Source organism: Mustela nigripes, chromosome 7 (assembly GCF_022355385.1).
Source record: "Mustela nigripes isolate SB6536 chromosome 7, MUSNIG.SB6536, whole genome shotgun sequence".
Lineage (NCBI taxonomy): Eukaryota > Metazoa > Chordata > Mammalia > Carnivora > Mustelidae > Mustela > Mustela nigripes.
Window position 1 is genome coordinate 129,768,650 of NC_081563.1, and position 6,186 is coordinate 129,774,835.

A 6,186-nucleotide genomic window follows, 5' to 3' on the forward strand; every position below is an offset into this window, starting at 1 on the left:
GACAGAGAGAAATTACAAGTACACTGAGAGGCAGGCAGAGAGAGAGAGAAGGAAGCAGGCTCCCTGCTGAGCAGAGAGCCCGATGTGGGACTCGATCCCAGGACTCTGAGATCATGACCTGAGCCGAAGGCAGCGGCTTAACCCACTGAGCCACCCAGGCGCCCGGCCAAATATTATTTTAATCATTTTTTAAATCTCTCTATGTATCTAAAAATACTATAAAATTTTAACTTGATTATGGCTTTTGTGTTACTTAGTTGAGAGATTGGTAAACTTTTTCTGTAAAGGACCAGATAATACACGTTTTGGGTTTCGTGGGCTATGTGGTCTCTGTTGCAATGGCTCAGCTCGGCTGTGGAAACTGGAAAGCAGCCACAGATAATATGAAACTAATGGGGTGGCGGTGTGCCAATAAAACTTTATATACAAAAGCAGGTGGAGGCCGAGGTTTGGCCCAAGGGCTGTAGTTTGCCGACCCCTGGCTTTGTGCATTATACATGTATTTCTACTCACCAAACCATGTTCTCTTGCCCTTTTATGAGCAACATAAAGGATTTTCAAGGATAATTTCCATCATCGCCCAGTTTCACTTCCCTGCCATGTGCTCACCACATGCCCTAGATGCCATTTACCCATTTGCCTACTCTTGGCAGCTTCTGAAGCAGTTTGCAAATTCCTGAGATTAATCTAATTCTTTTATTCATAAGGTCCATAAATGAGTGACACCTGTGAGTGGTGCTCAGTCTTGCTGCTTCCCCACCAGGGACAATGAGAGTGCTAAGGGCCCTGGGAATGATTCTTCTCTACACCAAGTTCTATCATCTTCTTGCTAGAAAAAAAAAAATCATAAAGTGAAAGTTAGGAAGTCCTATGGCTAGGGCTCTAGTACTATTTCCTAGAGGTGACAAGAACAAGGAAACGAAAGGATGACTGGTGGAGATATTACAAAATGTACTCGGGGCTAGTGGGAACAAAATGGGGTAAGGGCAGAAAGATCCCCTTTCCTCTTTATCCTCACCTTCTTCCTCTCAACGACTATTTCCCAGACTCAGAAAAGTTGTCAGCCTAGGGGAACAGCATGTGGTCACTCCAAAGTTAAAAGACAAATGACAACCTGGGTAAAAACATTTGCAACATAAATGTTGAAAATGATTTATTTCCATTATAAATAAAGAGTCTGCAGAACAATACGAAAAAAACCCCAATCCACTAGAATAATGGGGTGACAGAGAGAAACAGGCAGCTTACAGAAAATGAAATACACATGGCCAATAAACATGCAAGATGGTAATCAGGCAAATGCAAATTTTAAAAATTATTAGATAACATTTTCCACCCCTTAGCTGACAAAAAATGAAAGATTTGATAACGTAAAGTGTTTAGGGGACTTGGGGGATGTGGACATGCTCATATACTGCTGGTGGGAGGAGTGCAAAGGGCCTCTCAAGAAGACAATTCTACAACATCCAGTAAAACTATAAAGTCATATTGGCTAGAACTCAGCAATTCCACCATTTGGCATCTCCCTTAAAGAAACATCAGACACAAGGAGCATGTGTCAAGACGGTTGTTAGAAACAACCTAAATATCCATTGTTTGGGGGGAGGGTGAAGCACCTTACAGTTGTCTGAGGACTCCCTATCTTTTGAGGCAGAGCCCTCCCACCTCTGCCACTGATGCTACACCTGCTAGAGGTTCACTCTTCCCAGCCTCCCTTGTAGCTACGGGGTGGTCACGTGACCTAGGTTCCATCAATCAGGCATGCCCACCCAGACTTGGAAGCCAGAAGAATCCAATGACAGCGAAGCAGAGATGTCTTACCTGACCTCAATTTATGACACAGGGCACTGTTCCTGATGATCTTGAAACCTGGTTCTCCAACCCTCCTGGCTTCCCCCGGTCTCCTATTTTAATTTGAACTTTCCTTCAAGTATAGCATACATACAGAAAAATGCACAGGTCATAAGTGATAACTTGGCAGATTTTCCTGAGCGCGCACAACTTGTGACCAACCCCACATCAAGAAACAGGACATTCCAGTCCTCTTGGGCCTTCTTCCAGTCATGACTTCCTTGAGGGTATCCAAGGGTAGTGGGTCTACTTCTGGTACTTAACGTTAAGTGGAATCAAGCAGTATGTGTTTGTGTCTGGCCCCTATCTCTTCATGTCAATGTCTTTGAGATCCCCTCATGTTGTTGCGTATAGTTACAGATCATTCCTTCTCATTGCTGGGCAACATTCCAATGTCTGGATGTGACTCAGTTCCTCCATGTAGTCTCCTGCTGAGGGGTATTTCTCGTTAGGGGCTATTTGTGAATAGAGATGCTACAAACATTCTTGTGCATGTCTTTTGGTACACATCTGTCTACGTTACTGTTGAGTGCAGACCTGTTGCTGGGTTACATGGTAGATGCATGTCTCACTTTATTGGAAACTGCCTGTTTTCTGAAGCCCCTCTACCATTTTGCATTCTTTTTTTTTTTTTTTTTATAAGATTTTATTTATTTATTTGACAGAGAGAGATCACAAGTAGGCAGAGAGGCAGACAGAGAGAGGAGGAAGCCAGGCTCCCCACTGAGCAGAGAGCCCGATGCGGGACTCGATCCCAGGACCCTGAGATCATGACCTGAGCCGAAGGCAGTGGCTCAACCCACTGAGCCACCCAGGCGCCCCATTTTGCATTCTTCCGGGTCATGTGTAAGAGTTCCTTCTGGATGTTCCATGTCATCATCAGCTCTTGCTGCTTTTTCATCTTTTTTTCATGTTAACCCTTCTAGTGAGTGTGTAGTGGTATCCCATTGTGGCTTTGATTGGAGTTTCTTTGATTAATGATGTTAATGAAGCACCTTTGCCTTTTTATTGGTCATTGGTTATGTCTTTTGGTGAAATGTTCAAGGCTTTGCTCTTTGGGTCTATTGTATTGATTGTCCTTTCCCCCCAAAACTCCTTTTAATAGATTATGTCTCTGTGTAAATGACCATATCAGCCAGGGTTCTCCAGGGAAACAAAATCAAAGAAGGAATTAAGGAACTGGCTCAAGCCGTTGCGGAAGCTGGCAAGTCTGATATTTGTCCGGCAGCCCAGCGGGCTGCAAACTCAGGCAGGATTTCTAGGTTAGATTCTAGAGGCAGAATTCCTTCTCCAGGAAACCTCAGTTTTTGCTCTCGAGGCTGTCAAATGTTTGGATGAGGCTCACCCACATTACTGTTGGTAATTTCCTTTATTTAAGCCAACGGAGTATAAATGTTAATTACAGCTACAGAACACCTTCCCAGCAACATTTAGACTAGTGTTTTGGCTGAACACTAGCCTCAACTATGACCAAGCAACCATAGCCTAGGTGCACACATAAAATTGAACCACCCCAATTACTCAGAGTTTATTTTGAGTCCTTCTCTGAGCCCTGTCTGATCCACATTTATCCTCCCACGTGCACACACATGTGCACACACACACACACATGCGTACCTCCACACAGATACCGCCAATGTCAATAACAGCGTTATGCATTTCTAGATGTATAAATGCATAGAGAGAAGTCTGGAAGGATGCAAACAAATGAATTATATGGCCACCCTGGGGAGTATCCAGGATGGAGGTCCAGGGAATTTTAACCATAAGTTGTAATAGTAAAGAAAAATCTGGAGAGTGTAATTAAAGTGTTAATTCTGTCATTGAAATAAATTTTCAGTGAGAAAACTTTTAAAGAAAAATAAAAGAATCATTAAATCCCCATTATTTATTCGCCAGATATTTCTTGGGCACCTGCTCTGTGCTAGTGGCTAGAGATACTGTGGATAAGATGGATGGTCTCTGCTATCTCTATCCTTATGGAGCTAACACTGTTGTGGGAGGAGTCAGGCAAAAAGGAAGTAAACAGAGAAATGAGCAGATAATTTCAGATAGTTTTAAAGAGTGTTCTGAAGTTAGGTAAACCAGGTTTAGAGACAAAGGATGACCATGGACATGGGGTTATGTTGGATTGTGTGGTCAAAGAAACCCTCTCTGAGGTGACATTTGAGCTGAGTCCTGAAGGAGGAGAATGAGCTGGCTCTGGAAAGAGAGGGCCAGCTCAGCAAGCGCAAAGGGCCTGAGGTTGATACAGATCAGGTGAGGTAGGATGAGAACCTGAGCAATGTTTCTGACTTGGAAACTGAGGCCTAGAGAGGGAAAAGGACAGCCCAAGGCCACAACATAGATATGGCGGAGCTAGATGAAGGGAATTACTGCTGAGCAGGGAATTACTGCTCCCTGCCCCAAGCAGAGCTTTGTGCTGGTGCTGAGCTGCCTGTCCAGGATGGAGGCCTCTGAGCGCCTGAAGGGCTTACCCATACTCCTCTCTGTGATTTGAACTGAGCAATGGAGACCCAGCCCCTAGGCTTGTACCAGCCTTGCCCTGCAAGGAAAGGCCAGTAGCACTGAGAAGGCCACCTGAGGGCCTCACACTCTTTGTCTCTGAGTTGGAGGATCAGCAGAATTGACCACCACTGTCTTACCAAATTATAACGGCATCTAGGGAAGGTGCCAGAATAGACACTTTTCCCGCACCATCCCATCAACTCCTGGTAAGAGCCTGTGAGAGACTATGATCATTCCCAGTTTATGACTGGGAGCATTGAGGCTCAAAGAGATTCAATACCTGACTCCAGAGCCCATCTTCTTTACCCTTGGTGAAGAGTCTAGATCCTGTTCCTCTACCTTTCAGGGCAAGAGAAAGGACATCTTTTTGAAATGACAGAGCCCCAGATGGGAAAAGATGATCCTACCTAGGGCTTCATTATATAGATGGGAGCTCTGAGGTCTGGAGGGGGAAAGGAATCATTCCCTGACTGTGCAGAGCCAGAGCTGGAGCTAGATCTCCCTGCTCCCAGTATCCGTCCAGATTTATCACCCTATTCCCCTCCACCCGCTTTCCTGCCTTCATGAAGCCTTGACTGGCCTCTAGGCTGTTGCTCTAACATGCTAGTCCCAGTTCCTGCCCAGGGCCTTTGCACTTGCTGTTTCCCTACCAGATCTGGCCCATCACTTCTTTCTTGCCTTCCTTGACCACTCCATTGACCGTAGCCCTGCATTAACTTTTCCTATCTTGATTTATTTCTCTGTCTAGCACTTCTCACCCTCTCTGTCATTATAGTACATGTATGATGTGTGTTGTCCATCTCCCTGCCCAGAATATCAGCCCGTTGAGAGCAGGGACTTTATTTGCAGCTCTTTACCCAATGCCCAACCCAGAGCCTGCCACACCCCATAATGCTCAATATGTCCTTGTGGAATGGATGGATGGATGGATGGATGGATGGGTGGATGGATGGATGGATGGATGGGTGGATGGATGGATGGGTGGATGGATGGATGGATAGATGGATGGATGGATGGATGGATGGATGGATGGACAGATGGGTCATGGGTGAAGGATAGGTGATGGATGGATAGATGGATAATAGACAGATGGATGGGTGATGCATGGACGAGTGGTGGATAGACAGATAATGGATGGATGGGTGATGGTTGGATGAATGGATGGGTGGACATTTCTTCCAAGATTGCTTCTCACCTTGGGCTCTGGGTCTCCCACTCGGCTGTTCTGGCTTGCCTCCTCTGGCTCTAATCCTGAGCAGGCAGCTCTGGGGGCTTCCACAGGATTGGGCAGGAGTCCCTGTTTCTTGCCTTCCTCTGAGGCTGGGTAAACAAAAGCCTTTGTTCTCCCTCCCCTGCCTAGTTCCTCTACAGCCCGGGGCAGGAAGTTGCTGGCAAGTCAGCTGGCAAGTGAGTTGCTGCAACTTAACTTTGAGACTTAACATGTCAAGTTGGGCCCTGGGGCTCTTGGGGTCCAGAGTGGTGGTGGGCATGATGGGGGTATGGTGGGGGCACTGTGGCTGAGGCACAGAGATGATTCTGACCTGGGCAAACCCCAGAATCTTCTGGAAAGCCTGCAGCTTTGGAGGTGGTGGGTAGCTACAAGATGAAGTTGACTCTGGGTTCTCTGCAGACAACCTGGGACAGTGTTTTCTCTTGTCCCCCAGACTGTCCCCACTGGGCAGAGGATGAGAGAAGGGGCCCTCGCTGGGTGCTGCAGTGGTCCTGTGAGGGTGCTGCTGTCACAGTGCCCCTTGCACAGAGGAGGAAGCTAAGCCCAGTTAGCACTCCAAGTTGGAAACCAAACTGGATGGGCAGCTCTTACCCAGC

At 46.4% G+C, this 6,186-nt stretch overlaps 1 long non-coding RNA gene across 1 annotated transcript; it reads right to left on the reverse strand.

Annotated features, from left to right (window-relative positions):
• Window positions 1–724: 724 nt before the first annotated feature.
• Window positions 725–5,628, reverse strand: LOC132022794 (uncharacterized). The gene is made up of 3 exons (XR_009405719.1): window positions 5,555–5,628; window positions 1,019–1,114; window positions 725–829 (listed from the first exon to the last, which is right to left on the reverse strand). It is a non-coding gene; the product is annotated as an uncharacterized LOC132022794 (long non-coding RNA).
• Window positions 5,629–6,186: the final 558 nt, after the last annotated feature.